Source organism: Talpa occidentalis, unplaced genomic scaffold (genome assembly GCF_014898055.3).
Source record: "Talpa occidentalis isolate TD23 unplaced genomic scaffold, MPIMG_talOcc4v2.1 talOcc4.7, whole genome shotgun sequence".
Taxonomy (NCBI): domain Eukaryota; kingdom Metazoa; phylum Chordata; class Mammalia; order Eulipotyphla; family Talpidae; genus Talpa; species Talpa occidentalis.
Window position 1 is genome coordinate 58,837,502 of NW_023605083.1, and position 16,202 is coordinate 58,853,703.

Genomic DNA, 16,202 nt, shown 5'->3' on the forward strand with positions numbered 1-16,202 from the left:
AGTTTCAGACAAATCAGGAGCCACTCTTTAAATTACTGCTTCCTTGATTGGAATATGGTCTCCAGAGGTCAAGTTTGGTCTCAGGAATCATGCTCCAGTCTTCTCCCACTTCTCACTCAGGTGCACCTTCTTTCCCGGGGCTGCAGTGGCCACTGGGTAGGATCCTTCTCTGGGATTGCTCTTCTTATATCTTCTCATGCCTTGGGCTTCACATCTGAGATGAGGGATGCTTTCTCTGGAGGGCTGGAATGAACCTCATTTACCCTAGTGATTTCCTTTCTTTGGAGGGTGATTATTAAATACACATTTTTGCCCCAAATTTACTTTGTAAAAGTGAAGTTCCTGTATGGTATTTCTGTTGTGAAAATAATGAATATAAAACAAACAGAAACCCTACTGGGGTGGAAAGCTTTCTGCTCAAACTTCTGCTGGAGTTTCACATCTCCTACTCTTTCATTTTTGTTCTCTTCCCACCCTGCACCCCCGACCTTTTCCTTTCTCTGCGCTTTCATTTGTTTCTCCTCTTTACCTTCTTTTCTCTGCCTCTTTCCATCTTTATTCCCTTCCATTTTTTTTTGGCTTAATTTATTTTCATTCTCCTATTCCTCTGTCCTGCCCTTTTCTTTCTAATTCACCTTCATTTTTCTCAGATTGTCATCACTGTAGCTTCCTTAATGAAGCATTCGAGAACATTCACTTGATAAAATAAGGGTGCATAGGACAAACTCAAAAAGGAATCTTAGGCCAAATCTATGGGTTTCTGTTGGAATTGTTATTCCCCTAAGAGCCTATGGGTATCAATTATGGGGTGGTGACTACAAAGCAGTAACCTCCTCTGGGACCTCCAACTCATTTCTCAGAGGGCAACGAGACCAGCATCAACCACAACTTTGTGCAACTTTCAACCTCAGAAAAATCTGAACTGATGACCTGAGGGTGAGAGGCTTTGTATAACTTGATTACATTTTTTAAAAATTCCATTTTTCTCATGAAAAGACACCTTCAGAACACAATGTCAGTTTATCTCTGCAATTTTAGACATCAAATAGCTTATATTTTAGTTCTCTCTGGGTCAAAGAATGTTATTAAGAAGAAAAATGTAAAAAATATTGGTTTTGTAACAATTCAGTATCCAAACTGAAGGCTCTAATAAACTCACAGAAATGTTCTTGCTTTGAAATTCTTTAGAGTATAAAGGAAAGATAAAAATATTATGCAGGGCAAGAGTGTTGTAAATTTACATTAAAAAAATAAAACCAAGTGAATAAAGCAGTCAACAGATTTTGAGTGTTAATATGTCAAAATACCTTTTTTGGAAGGAATGATCATGAAGGTTCTAGATGTTATGAATATGAGATTTTACTACTTGACTTCTGTGGGAGATCACTTTCGAATTTAAAGTGTAGATTTTTTACAAACAGGAAAGGAAGAAATGAGAACTACTCCTTAGCTTCTCTGTTGATGTAAGAATCTGTCAACTGAGATGTTTGCCCCATTTTTCAGGGCAGGCAAAAGACACTCTATCTTATTTCAGCACCTCAGGATTAGAACTTCATCCTCAGATATTGTGAATTTGCTTCATCAAAACAGGCACTAAAAAATTAAAACAATTTGCACAATGTAATGGAAATGAACAAGCTGTTCTTTCTTTTTTTTTTTTTTTTAAAGAGCAAGGGGGAAAATCAATATTTTGTCTTCAAGTGCTTACACCTATGCAGGAAAGAGAGGTGGAAAAATGAATTGTTCCATCTGTAATTTCAAGCAGGGAAAATGAGTTACAGGCATATCAGCAAAATACAGACAGAGGTAGACCTAGCGAAGCAGAAGGAAAATGACTAACCACCATTTCCCCTTATTCCCATAACTGATTGGACATAAACAAAACATTCTCCCCCAAATGAGAAGTCAAAGTCTGGTACCGAGCAGTGGCTACTTCTCAAGATATCTTTGTCAGCAAGATGGGTTCAAGTTATGATTTCACTGTTTCTATGATTGACATTGTTACGGTTCTTAGAGCAGTTACCATGGAAACAGAAGGGACTTGCATGTATTTGAAGTAATTCACCTGACCTAGTGCTCAAAATGAAGGAGGGCTGAACACTGGTATTTCTCCCAAGTATTGCCCGTCATCTGGCTGATGCAGGCTGCAGTCTTAGCTCTGATGTGAAGATGCTGTGCAGCAGTGCACATGAGGAAGAGTAAGAAAAATGGAAAATTCATGTATCTGCTTAGATGGAATCCAGCCTTGGACTTTCTCTAGGGAGTAATGATGCTGTCAGTAGCCTCTGGTGCTTTTTCCTTCCTAAATGTGAACTTGATTTTGCCCTTTCACTCCTGATACCTGCTGGGCAGACCTATAGGAAGGATGGCTCAGTCAATATTTGATGGGACATTTGTTTCACCTCAGGCCCAAAGGAAATTGGGGGAGAGAAATTGAGGTTGAAAGAGAGACATTAAGCAAACTTAAGGTGGTTCTCGGCCTTGGGGCAGAGCCACCACATTCTACCAGAAATGATATTTGGAATACATTAAAAATCAGCCCCTTCAAAGCAGAGGCCCAAACACTGGGAATCTGATTATCACACCACCTCGCCATCTCTTCACCTTTGACACAGATCAGTCCGAGATCAACCACTCTCCACATTCTGCCCACGCCCTTCACTAATAAATTCTTATGGACTCTCCCATGTTTCACCTCTGCTTCAGAATGTTCTCTTTCTTCTTTTTAAATGGAAAAGGCTGTAATTTATTGCAAAACAAAATTATATCACATATTCAAATAATTCTCAAATTATTTGAACCAGAATTTCAAATTTAATACTAGAGACCTAAGTCTGTTACTTTTGTGAAATTTCCCTTTTTTGGAATTTGGTTTGTTTTTTCTTCAGGCATTTTGTTTCTTTTATTTTGAGATATCCTCTTCTGTGAAAGTGAATGAGTAAGACCTTTCTTCATTTACTTTTTTTTCCTTGTAATTCCTCTCTTCACTGTACCATTAACATTCAAAACTCTCTCTCTTCTGGGGTCTACTAGGAAAACAGTTGTGGCATTCAAAGTCAGGTGACCAGGGCAGCCACATTTTTGCAGCCTGAACAGAATACTTGTCCTATTGCAACAGTTGGGAAGCTGGAGGTCTAAGATTAAGGTACCAGCAGATTCAGTGTCTGGCGAGGACCTGCTTCCTGGTTCATAATCTTCTTCCTATTTTCCTATTTCTCTTAACGCATGGGACTAGTCAGTAATGCTGGCAGTTTTTCTCATGTTTCATTGCTGCTTTGGATGATTTTGCTTTTGGCACTCTTCAATCTTTTTTAAAAACTCAGCTTACCATTTGGGCCATTTCTTTCCTATCCTTATTGCTCTCATTGCTTGATCTGGGGATCCTCTTGAACTCTTCTCAGTAACCTGATCACCTGGCTTGGTGGTAAGGTCTTCTTACCTCCTTCTACCTGATGCACAAGGAATTCATTTTCACACCAATATTTCTTCTAAAGCACTGGTCCTCTCCAGTTCTTGCCCTTATCAACTCTATCATCATGCAATAACTGGATTTTGATCTTGCCTCTGCCCAAGACTGAGATGCTTCTTTTAACACTAACCCCCATCTTTTTACCTGACACACTCTCATTTCATTGACTTCCTACTGATCCTTATAATGGCTTCATCTTGGAAACCACTCTGTTCTCTTTCTCTCAGACACTTTTTGACAGAGATTCTTACCTAGCTGGACCGCTATGGTTAATGAGTTCAGCTTTCTTCTCAGTGATAACTTGAGCCTTTCAGACTCAACACTCTGACTTGAGTTTGATTAATTGATTAACTTAATATTGGCTGAACAGTTGACATTCTTTAGGTGTTAGGGATATGGATTGCTCCTCTGCCCTCTTGGAGGGAAACTCCAAGCTGTGAACCAGCTCTCCGTCTTATACAATAATAGGGGAATCAGACAACAAATATGAAACACAAAAGTACAACTAAAGTGTTAGAGGGAAGTGAGAAGGGTACTTTGATGATAAAAACACTTACAGAGCATTTATAAGGTCTAGGCACTATTATAAGTTTCTTATGCTTATTGATTCACTTAATTATTACAGCCAACATCAGAAATGAGGTAGGGGGCATTTAAGTTTCTTACTTATAACTTAAAAGTAATGGAGCTGGGATTTGAAATTAGGCAGTTTCCTACCATCTTAACTAAATCCCTATTTTAGGATAGTCTTTTGGGTACCTTCTCAGACATGCTAGTCATGAAAGGGCTCTTTGAGGGGAAGGCTTTTAGCCTGAGTCTTCAAGAAATAGAAGGATCCGTCTACACAGATTTAAATAAATGAGAGAGCCAGGAAAGAACATTTTGGTGAGAGTAAACGGAATGAAGAAATGCTTCAGTTACAAGGAGCATGGCATATTTGAAGAATGGAAAGAAGGTCAACATGACTGGACCACAGATAGAGGGGGAGAATGACTTACAATTTGATTGGAGAGGAGAGCTGGGCCAGATGATCTAAAACAGTTTTGGCAGAGTAAGGGATTTTTATTGTATTCAAAGAGCCATAGGGAGCAGGAGCCAATATTTTTCTCTTGGAATCTCTCTGGCAGCTGTGTGGAGAATGGATTGGGGTTAATAGAGGAGGTGGGAGAGCAGCTGAAAAGCCCTGCAGGAACCAGCTAGAGGCAGTTGTGGCTTGAACTGCATGGTGACATGGGGGTGGAGAGACATGGCTCTGCTGTTAGTACACATAAGTGGTAGGACCAACAGTACTGGTGGTGAGTGGATGTCAAGAGTGAGGGAAGCAACAGAAATGAGGATGAGTTTCAGGTTTCTGGGTCACACAGTGGACTTTATCTTCATTTTGCTGAGCAGTTGAGGGCATTAGGCAGCCCGACCCTCAGCTCTCTCTCACCCTCTGAATCATCATGCGTTCTTTTCCTCTTTTTTCTCTTATTTGGGGATGTTGTCTCCTTCTCTCCCAAATAACATCTCTGATCATCAGTTTTGCGTTACTCTTTCATCCATTCTGAAACAAAAATGCTCTTGATGTCAACCATCTCTTGATTTGCTCACTTAATCTCCTGTCTTCCTTTGAAAGCAAGTTGTTATAGTAAATGGTCTTTATTTTGATGTTTCCCACAGTAGATATTCTCACCTTGAAGTCATATGGGCAAAGAGTGATATTGGGTTACTTGGGTGTTATTCAGGCATGTGATTCAGTCAGCATTCCTAAACACTTTGCTTCGCATGATGTTTTCTTTTGCTATTGTTTTTCTACATTCCCACAGTCCTTGTTGGAGGAGATTTGCCAAAGGCAAAATTTGCTTTATGCAAACACATGGGCAGGAGCTAATACTCACTTCCTTAGAGTTTCCTCTCTAAGATTATTCTAGAACTTAGTCTTCCCAAGGTTCCTTAAGTTGAGCATCTCCTTTACTTGCTTGTGCTATTGACCCTTTATAAAGTGCTTGGAAAATTGGGTAACAGATTGCCATTGAAATAATAGCTATATTAGAATATAGCCTTTTCTGACATGGCAAAAAAAAATGTGGCCTTTTTCAACATATCACAAAATACCTGGGATCATTTTTAAATACCCAGTATTGGGAGATCATCCAAATAACATCAAACCATTGTTGTTTTGAAGCAACTTGTTTATCCAAGGTGAGTAGTTTCATGATCATCTCACAGGTTATTTGTTCTGAGTTGCTGACAAGGTCAGCTGTGGAAAGAAGGGAACCAAAGAGAAAGGCAGAAGTTTGGCTTTGGAGACACAGAAAGGATCATTTAGAGGAAGCCAACTGGGAGGGAATATTGAAGAGGCTAATTTGACTGACAATTTTATCAACCTTGACTTCAGGTCAGTTTTTGATATGTCCTCCCAATTTAACTATACACAGTGTTTGCTTATGTTCAAACACTGAAATTTTATAGCCTGGCTCATACTTATTCTTTTACAACAATTCTGTGATCCTCTTCTCTGGCTTGCAGACTATATTTTTTCTAAGTCTTGGTTCCAGTGTGAAGTTTCCCTCCATGTCCTGAATATACAGCAGTGTCCAAAGTGTGACATTGGGGCAGCATATTCTCTACCCTTTTGCTCCCTAAATTATGTTTCATTCTCTCACAAACTTGAATGAATGATTTGACTTGCCTGGGCCTCAGTTTTCTGAAATGCTAAGGAGAGGGCAGAAGATGATCTCTGTGATAGAGATCTGGGCAATACCCAGATCTGGACTCTGGAGTGCTCTCTGAGTGGGCACTTGTTTTTTAAATTCCTCTCTTCTACTTTTTCTTCATACGACATCCTGATATGTGTAAATAGCACTCCAGCCCACCTGCAGTGATCTCAGTCAACCGATACATTAACCCTGTGAGATGATAAAGAGGGAAAGAACAAAACCAGCAATAATTGAGCATCACTTTGTATCTAGAATTGAGTCAGGAACTTTGACAAATGTTGTTTCACTTGGCCTTCCATCCTAGGAGAAAGGTGCCTTCATTTCTATTTACAGATGTGGCTCAGAGATTTGGTAACTGGTAATGAGCTTAGATCATGCAGTCACTTATGGGTCAGCTTATCATCTTCTTTTCCATCCTCTTTCTGGTGAACTTGGTTGCATTTTAGTCATGTTTTAGGTTTACTTCTTCTTGAAAGCTATTTTGGCTTTGGTAAAAACAAGTTGTTGAAGGTTCTTCATTTGGTTACTATTTGTCCTTGAGCATGAACCCAGAGAAAACATTACAGACACAGTTTAATGAAAACAATACATGAACTGCTTAGGGTTTTAACTCATTGGAAGAAAGTTACCCCATCAGATCAGGGAACACTGCAGGTGGCAGAAGTGAGTTGTCATCAACATTTGGGTTGCATCTTGGTGATGAGCACTGGTTAGGAAAGGGTTATTTGGGAAGAATGTTGAAGGACGTTTGTCATGTGAAGGAAAGATTTCAACTTTTTTGAGGTAGCACTGAAGTTTGTTTTCTGAAAGGGAAGAGTTGCTTGGGAAGAAGCAGATTTACCCCTAGCAAAAGTGCACATAACTTAAATGAACAAAACATAAAATTTAGCTAAATTTTCCCTGTTGTCAGAGCTCAAGACGTAGCCTCATCTTATAATGAATTCAGTCCTTTGAAAACTTCTCAAAGTTAAAAAAGAAAAAACAAAACCAAACAACAAACAATTTTCCAAGTTATCCAAATAGTGAAGCTTGAAAAAGAGCCAGGAGAAATTGCATCTTTCCTATTATTACCACATGTGCTTCCATGTAGACGCCATTCTTCAAAGTCCTGAGTAATTTTGCAATCTCCCTACAAAAATGCAGCCCCACATCATTCATTGGCATAATGGTCTTCTAAGCTGTGTTTCCTTGCACAGGTCTTCCTGTCCTCATTGGCTGCCCCCACTGCATTCTCACTCAGTTCTTGTGCCCTGAATTCGAGTTTATTCTCCCAGGTAGGGGATGTGTGTTACACTTATTACACATAGTGAAGGAACTTTATTTTTCATCTGATTAATCTTGCTTGAGTACTTTCAGAATATATGGAAACAAATAAAATGATTTATAACCCCAAAGAACATTTTTAGAAAGTATTCAAGTACAAGCATTATCTGGAAGAACCTCTTATGGACAGTCAAAGCTGCGATTGTGTCTTCTCTGAATAGCAAGAGAAAGAAGGAAGAAAGAAAAAGAGAAAATAAAATGCAATATGATTTTTGTTCCAGAAATATCTGAATTAAAATGGTTGACCATGTCTTCTATTTGCTCTGTGATCCTGAATAGTCATTTAAATTCTCTGAGTCTCATTTGCCTTATCTGCAAAACAGGATTGATGCTATCTCCCTTACAGAGTTTTATAGAGGATAAATGATTTCTGTATTTATTTCTTCCCTTCAGTTTCATCCTACATTAATGGCTTATTGGTCCTCTATCTATCAGTGGGGGGATTTTTTTCCTTCCTTCCACTTTATGTTACAGTTATATCATTCCTTCTTTATTCTTTCTCCTTGAAGATATGTTTTCAACTATGATTTCTGAAGTGATGTACTAGAGGTTAAATATTTGAGGATCCCAGTGCTGTTACATAATAGCCCGCTGTTAAATATTAAAAATCATGTGGTGAATGAAGCATGTGCACATATGAATGTGTGAAGTTGTACTCCCCAAATAACATAGTTATGTAAACTGCTGACAAATTAAAAACAAAGTCATACCCCCAGACTAGCACATTAGCATTTAGGAAGATTTTCAAATATATCCTGTTTAATTTTTTAAGTTATTTTGTGAACTAGTATCTGCCCTTACTGTGTTTTCTAGGTAGGGAAATTGGGGTTCTGAAGTGTTCAGGGACCTAGCCAAGATCATACACAGTAAGCATGCCTTCCCCCCTGCAGTAAGCATACCTTCCCCCCCTACACTTAACAGTAACAAATGGTACTTTTTAAGTACTGACCCTACCTCCCTCTTCTGTATCCCTTTACTGTCTCTTGGTTCTCTTATATTTCTAGGATTCCCTGGGGACTCTTTCATAGGTCCTCACAAACACATCCTCATAGTTACTGCTTGGTGTCAGCCACTTTCCTTCTCTCCAGGTTTGGTTTATTTTGGTGAGGTCTGCTGCCTGAAAAGAAGCTTTGTTAAGGTGCCTCCCTGTTGCCATGGCTACTAGTGCCTTGCATTAGAGGAGCTATATTGAGGACCCTGCCTCATTGTGTTCCCTGAGTCTTCGGGGCTGCTGCTTACCACTGACACTGCCTAAGTTTAGTGACCGTGCTGCCTGGTACCTTTGTGATAAGACCACCCAGGTGGGGAGAAACCCTCTCCCTTTGGTTCAAAGTCTAATCCTCAAGCTCAAAGTATTACTGCCTTCCCTCTACCCTAGTGAGTTCTAAAGTTTAGTGAAAACTGATTTTACTTTTACTTTTATACCCCTGGATGGTGCCAGTGAAGCCTTATATGAGGGTTCTCCAGAGAAAGCAGAACCAATAGGATACAAATAGATTTATATAGACAGAAAAATAGTTATTATGAGAGAATGACTCATGCAATTTTGGAAATTGAGAAATACCACGATCTGCTATCTTCCAGCTGCAAACCTATGAAAGCCAGTGGTATAGTTCCCTCCAAAATTGGAATCCTGAGAACCTGTGGAGCCAGGCGTGTAAGTCTCAACCCAAGTCAAAATACTGGAAACTCAGAATCATGATGTCTGAGGACAGAAGTAAAGGAATGTCCCAGAAGCCAAGAGCATGAATTTGCCCTTCTTCCAGCTTTGTGTTATGTTTGGGCTTTCAAGTAGAATATTGCCTGTCTGCATTGTTGAGGGTGATCCTTTTACTCCATCTATAGACTCACGTGCTAATTTCTTCACAAACACATCCAGAAATCACATTTTGCCAGCTCTCGGAGCATCTCTTAACTTAGTTGACATATAAATTAACCTTCACGGGTCTTATGGAGGAAAAGATGAATTCAGTGGACAGATAACTGGTTGACATTGAAATCATTCTCTAACTCCAGCCCCTAATCATTAATTGATGTGCCTGATGAACTATTTCTTAACTTTCAGTATATTTTTTCCTCTAAATTTCCTTGGTTCTTCTAGTAAGTAAGTTCCTTCTGGTGTCTCCTAATTGTCTTTAAACACAACTGATTGTTTTGATGACCAAGCTTTGGCCATGTAGGGACCAAATAATAGGTCATCACATATGATTTTAGTGATATGCTGACTTTGGGATTTCAAAGATCAGTAACAATTCAGAAATAATTTGCAGACAGAACATTGATTTGCCAACTGTTTATTTTGCCATCTGAGGAAAACAAAAACAATAGACCATTGCCAGCTTATTAATTTGGTTTATTAACAGAAAGATGATTTTAACACCAAAAAAGCAGAAAAGATATCATGTCCAAATAGAGGATAGGAATGTTTTGAATAGCTTTATTAAAAATCCATACATCATTCTCACATTTTGCTTCAGACTATAAAATATTTGTAACACTCTGGCATTGTGTAACTATTATATTGCTGTGTGCAATGCTGTGAGGTAAGTGCTATTTCCGTCTCACAAATGTAGAAATTCAGAACCAGAGAAGCTGGGCATCTTTCTGAAAGTCACAGAAGTAATAAGGAGAAGAGATAAGACTTAAATCCAAGCCCTGCTCTGCCAAACATGCCTCTGTTTGGCTGACTAAGCAGCTGAAGATGAGGGAGCTGCTGAACTATAATTAAGTGGCTCATATACTTAGAATGTTTTGACTATTTAAAAGAAGTTGCTTTAAAATAGACCATTGTTTATCATTCTCTCCATCATGTTATTTAGACCATGTGATACTTATTAATGTGCATACTTATCTATATGATTTCTCACTGAATAATTGGCATTGCAATTTATGTGCAAGTTCTTTCATCTCGATAGTTCCTGAAGAATCTACTATAGAAAAAAAATATGAAATTGTTAATATATTTCTAAGTATTGCAGATTTTCAGCTCTCTCTTTGTATACTCACAAAAATTTCACAATCATGAAATATGTCTCAATTTCATTTTCCTTCCCTTTTCTCCTTTGTCTCATTCTGCCTGCATCTTTCTCATTCTATGATTTTTTTTTTCTGTATTTTTCTTCTTTGAGATTGTGACTGTCTAGCATTGGAAGCATTTCCAGATAGTAAATTCTTGATTGATCAGCCTCAAGTTATCTGCATGTTAGGGTGGTTTTTTTTGTCCAGATTAATCTTCAATTTCCATCAACTACAAACATATAAAAAAGTGGTTTATTTTTGGTGGAGGTGGGCTGGAGTGATTGAGAAAATCAACAGGTGGACTTTTGGTATGTGTGGATTTAATATTTGATATTGCTGTTCTTTATGAACATGTGTGAAAGCCCATACTCTGCATTTACCTATAATTTTCCTAGGTCAGTAACTTCAATCAAGTGTATGAGCTCTAAGGACTGTCCAGAATCTATATTTTAATATGACTTTTATTGTTTATATTTACTATATAGTCTTATTTAGTTATTTTAAGACATCTGTGATGTGGAACTCAAAATCCCAATTTTGTAAATGAAGAAAATATATACTATAGCCTTATGAATTATTCAGAATTTGGGGGCATTCAGAAAAGTCTTTTGTCAAATCTATTATCCTTCTCAAATCTAAAGACTATATTCTATATGTGAACCCATTTCCACTAAAATTATGCTCAACGTCTCCTTTTACTCCTTTGTTTCTGGAATTATATGTGCTATCCTCTGGGGGATTCATTATTCTTTTGAAGTCAAGCCCTTTAAAACCATCTTCCTTTGGTTTTTCATGTATTTAATTTTAATTGGGAAAAGTAAGGAGAATTTGGAATATAGACTTGAGAGAGTGGAATATGAATTATGTGAGTTCTTTGTTTTAAAAGGAAATTCTTTCACCTTCTCATTTTCATTGGGGCTTATGAGTGACCATGATACAAATATGTTGCTGTTCTTTCCTTCAATTACCTATTTCCCAAGATAAATCCTTGCTGAGGAAAGACATTTTCTTGAATTTCTTTGATTTTCCAGGTGGAAGAACATCTAATTTTCTTTTAAATTGGTTTCAGAGAAGACATTACGTCCCCTTTTCTCCTATCCTTTGCCAAGGAGCTTTTCATGATTGTAGAAAAGTTTATGAAGACATTGGTATCTGGTTTTCTCTTCTGGAGGAATTTCTCTTATGACTCTGTGGGTGAAGGATGGATTAGGAGTAGGACAGAAGGGAGGATATTTTTCAGAGAAATAACTAGAATATACTGAAATTTCAGGAGTGAATTTTTTAGAGTTTGGTGAAGTTCAGTAATTTCTCAGAAGATCAAGTTGTTTGGGATGAATGTCTAGGTCTGATAGCATTTCATTCTGTCTTCTCAGTTAATAATATTTTTCTTATTCATGAGGAAACTTGGAATACCAGTATCATCTTCAGGGAGCTTAAGAGATTCCAAAATGCAGTATCTCTGGAACCTGAGAGATTGTCATGAATCTATCCATGCATTCATTTATTCATTCATTCAACAAATATTTGCTATGAATAGCTGCTCCAGAAATGACTCCTGGGGATTAATATAAAATGGGGAACAGCTGATATATGGTCTCTGCTCCCATGAAACTTATTATCTAGGGGAAGACAGAAAATCAACACATCATATAAAAATGAAAAATTTTTGAGGACTCCAAAGATAGAAGAAAGAGGGTCAGGGAGAGAGAAAGAATATGGGTTTCTGTGCAACCTTGACTTTTTATCTTTAGTGAACCTGCCACTTATCATTCAGAGCCCACTCAGCAAGAGAGGACTGTGTGGCCAACTGTGTCCCAGAAACAGTTCTGGAACACTCCTACTGATCTGCTTTGTACCCTGCCTCTTTTGCTTATTTATTCACTTACTCGTTCCTTTAGCACACATATGTTAAGCATCAAATCATTTGTTCCAGGCACTGGGAACACAATGGTGGAATACAGGTATAGTTTCTAGTCTTACCATGGCCACAGGCTGGGTAATGGAATGAGTTTAACTGACCTAGGTCACAAGACCAGCAGATAAAAAAAATAGTAGCAATAACATGGTTTTCCAGTAAACTGAAGAAAACTAAGAGCAATGAAGTGAAGATGTGAAGGGGCAGAAAATTGAAGAGGGAGGCACAGACAAGGTAGTGCAGTCATGTTAATTAGTTTGCAGCCTCTGGTAGCTAGACATCTTCTCTTAGTTTGACTGTCTCGTCCTTGTTTTACTTTTTCTGAGAATGCTCCTTGCTTATACTTCAGATCTTGGAAGCTGACGCTATTATCCACTCACTTTCCTGGTATTGTTCATTGGGTCTGCCCCGGGAAAAGGGACTGAATAATAGGGACCTAGACTCATGAAGACTTTAAACATACCATGGACTTAGACTGTGTCTTCTCTTTTCATGTGATAAATGTACTGAGCATCACAAAGGGTGAAGTACCATTCTTACCTGAACTAGGGTAATAGGATATTAGAGTATATAGTCCTGGAGATGTAAGGAATTTCCAAGAAAAGTGGCGAGGAGGTTTGTGATCACTTAATTGGTATACTTCTGCCTCTTGCTTTCTGAAGATCAGACACCTTGAGAAAAACAGAGGCAGTTCAAAAGATAAAGTTTGGGGAATTTTCCTTCCTTAAAACCTCTAAGTCCCCCATTCTTGAGGAGTAACCAAAGTTACAAGGGATTTCATTGAGGTCCATCGTCTTCTATCCAAAATGCTTGGGACCAAATATATTTCTAAAATGTTTACGATTCGTGAAAGTTAAAATGAACATGTATTTTATTTTGTGTGCTATCCCAGGAGGGTCTGGAGTGTGAGACTCTGTAGAATAGCAATTGGTTAGCCAGAATGGAAAAAAAAAATATTCACTGTATGAATTGAGAAAACTCTACAAGATTCTTAATCTGGAGTATGTAGTTCTGGTTGGAGACCTAGTAAATCAGACCACCTGGGAGTGGACTGGTAAAAGATACTTTTAACAAGTTCCCCAGGTTACCCTGATTTACTTCAAAATTTAAGAACCTCCTCTCTCAAAGAAATTTCCAAGAGATACTGTGAAATCTTCTCTGTACTTTTAAAAATATGTTGATTTTCTTTAGCTCTCTTGTGAAATGATAAATGTATCAACTGTGGACAGTTTTCACTGGAAGTAAGATTGGGGTTCAGGTAATTCTTTGGGCTTCCCTGCCCCTCTAGAGATAAAGATTGCCCCCCTCAAGGCCCATGGGTGAAGCACATCTCCGTGTGTTGGACTGTGGCTCAGCAGCTCCTGCTTCGGGATCCCCAGTAACTCCAGTGCTTGGACACATCTTCTACTCCTGTATTACCAGTCCTCTCTTGAACTTTGTAGAAAGAATCATGCTTGTTTTCAGAAGGCTCAATTCCTGCTCTCAAGGCTCTCCCTGTCTCCATAAAGAGAAAACACCTGCATGTGTTAATGTTCATTAATGTCAGACTTTGAATTTGGTCACAGTTCAACTCGCTACTCTTAGCACTTCAGAGATCCATTGACACCTATTCTTTTAAAACTTTTAATTAACATTTACTTTTTGACTTTTGGGAGGTGATAAACTCATATGACAGTTGTACTGGAGAGGGAGGGAACCTATTAAGTGTATGGGAGAGACATTTTGCAACAAATCAAAGTAGGGTTATGACTACCCTGTTTTAATAAGAAGGGATTCAGTGGGAGTGCAGTAAAAGAAAAGGACCTTGGTATTAAGTCCTGACTTTGAATCTTAGCCCTGTCCTTCTAGCTAATGATATTGGGCATATTAACTAAATCTCTGCATCTCAGTTTGCGCAAATGTAACCTGGAGACACTAACATCTACCTCATGGGGTTACTGTGTGGATTAGGTCAGCTTTTCTCTATGGAATCATCTGGAACCATGAACGCCAGTTATCATTCTCTCTGCCTCACAGCACTTAGGTCATTTGAATTTCTGCACCTTTTTCTCTTTCCTGTATTTCTGTGTCTTATGCTATCATTTATCTGTTACTTTGTTGTCTTGCCCTGGTTGTGAGTTCTTAGAGAACATTGGATCTCATTTTCTAATTCTTTTTCATCTCTTGTTTCTGTCATTGAGCACACATTCAGCAAAAGTTTCTAGGGAAGGGAAAGAGCAGCATGGATTACAGATTTTGTGACTGGTGTGTGCTTAACCATCTTGCCAATAAAAATGTATGTGTCCATTGTTTGTATTCATTTTACTGATGTAAAGGATGTATAGCACATATTTACAAACCATAATAAAATGTACAGTACCCTTTATTGTCAATGCAGATTGTCACTTGATTCACTCAGAAGGCTTCCTTAAACCTAGATCAGGGATAGGCAAACTTTGACTTGTGAATCCAATCTGACACAGCCCCTGCTACTGAAAGTAAAATTTGACCTAGCCTATCTGTACCGCACAAAGCATAGTATAATGACCAACAGAACAAGTGCAGAAGCACAAAATGTAGTAAAATAATTAAGAAGTTATGTTTTGAGTGTGTGTTACCTTTGTTTCTGATATATTTTAAATTATAAGTTCATATAATTTAATTTTTAATAATAGCTATGATTAGCAAGTGACCTGCATAAGTCCTGAAAATTTAGTAGTCAGTACTTGCAAGCCAATAAAAACTGTCTCCATTGTATTCCTGAGTCTTTGAATTAGTATAGTACTTCCTGGATGTTTGGGCCTTGTCAGTAGAGGAGAAGAGAGGCAGGCATTCCAGCTTTGGACCTCTGTCTTTGTCTTACAATTTCATCTAGTTAAGTCTTAGTTACACTAGTATAGAATCTGATCCAAATTGGACTTTCTGTGAAGGTCTAAACTGAACTAGCAGAGGTGAAGCTGGGCTGAAATCCATTGAAGGACCTGCTGATAAATGTTCAAGTTGCTAAAACAGTGCTGGTTACCAATGGGCAGCCTAGTCAGCCTTGTCAATTCCAGTGATCATTCTCATGACCCTGTTCTTACAAATAAGCTTTACTTGATGGTGTAAACAGAGCTCTTTAGGAAAGGAGATACATTTTTTGGAGCTGTTTGACCTTAATTTATTGTTGGCTATGTATTAGTAACTGGACATTTGGCTTCTACACGTGGAAGGCTTATCCTCTTTTATAATGGCAATGAGATGCCCTATTATTTGCAATATTACCCTTGTAGGAGAGAGCAGGAAAGAGTCAGAGCCAGCTGATGTAGTCATTATTATGAACCGACAACAGGGCAAAGCCACCATCACACCAGGCCTCTCATGTGAGCTCGTTAATGGGTGTAATTTTGTTAGTCTTGCAGGAATGATTCTTTAGGTCATTCACACTGTAAGAGGCAAGAAGGAAAGCTAATTTAACAAGGTTGTCACCTTTTTGAAAGCATATTCAAAGGCTTGCTAGCTGGAGAAATTCGAATAAAAGATAGGGGTCAGTGCTGAAAGCTTTCGCCTCTTCTCCTCATCTTACTTTTCTTCATTCAGCAGGGACTTCTGGAAATAAAATATGTCTAAGGACTGGAGAAAGAAAGGAAAAGAGAAAAAAGCTACATTTTTTTTCCCCTTTGAAAGCTGCACATGAAGAATCTGTGGCATGTGTGGAGCGGGTGAGGTGTTCTGTAGCTCTCAGTGACATTACCAAGGGGAATCTGGGGCCAGAGGTGTACAGGTGGGGCTGTCAATCAGAGACAACATCAAGGGC

At 38.4% G+C, this 16,202-nt stretch overlaps 1 long non-coding RNA gene across 2 annotated transcripts in view; it reads left to right on the top strand.

The window, feature by feature from the left end:
* The window catches only part of LOC129144887 (uncharacterized), a 210,494-nt gene that overhangs the window by 10,808 nt on the left and 183,484 nt on the right, over positions 1-16,202 (top strand). For both annotated transcript variants that reach the window (XR_008549687.1, XR_008549688.1), the window contains exon 3: positions 15,986-16,107. This is a non-coding gene — a long non-coding RNA (uncharacterized LOC129144887). The remainder of the gene's footprint in view (positions 1-15,985; positions 16,108-16,202) is intronic.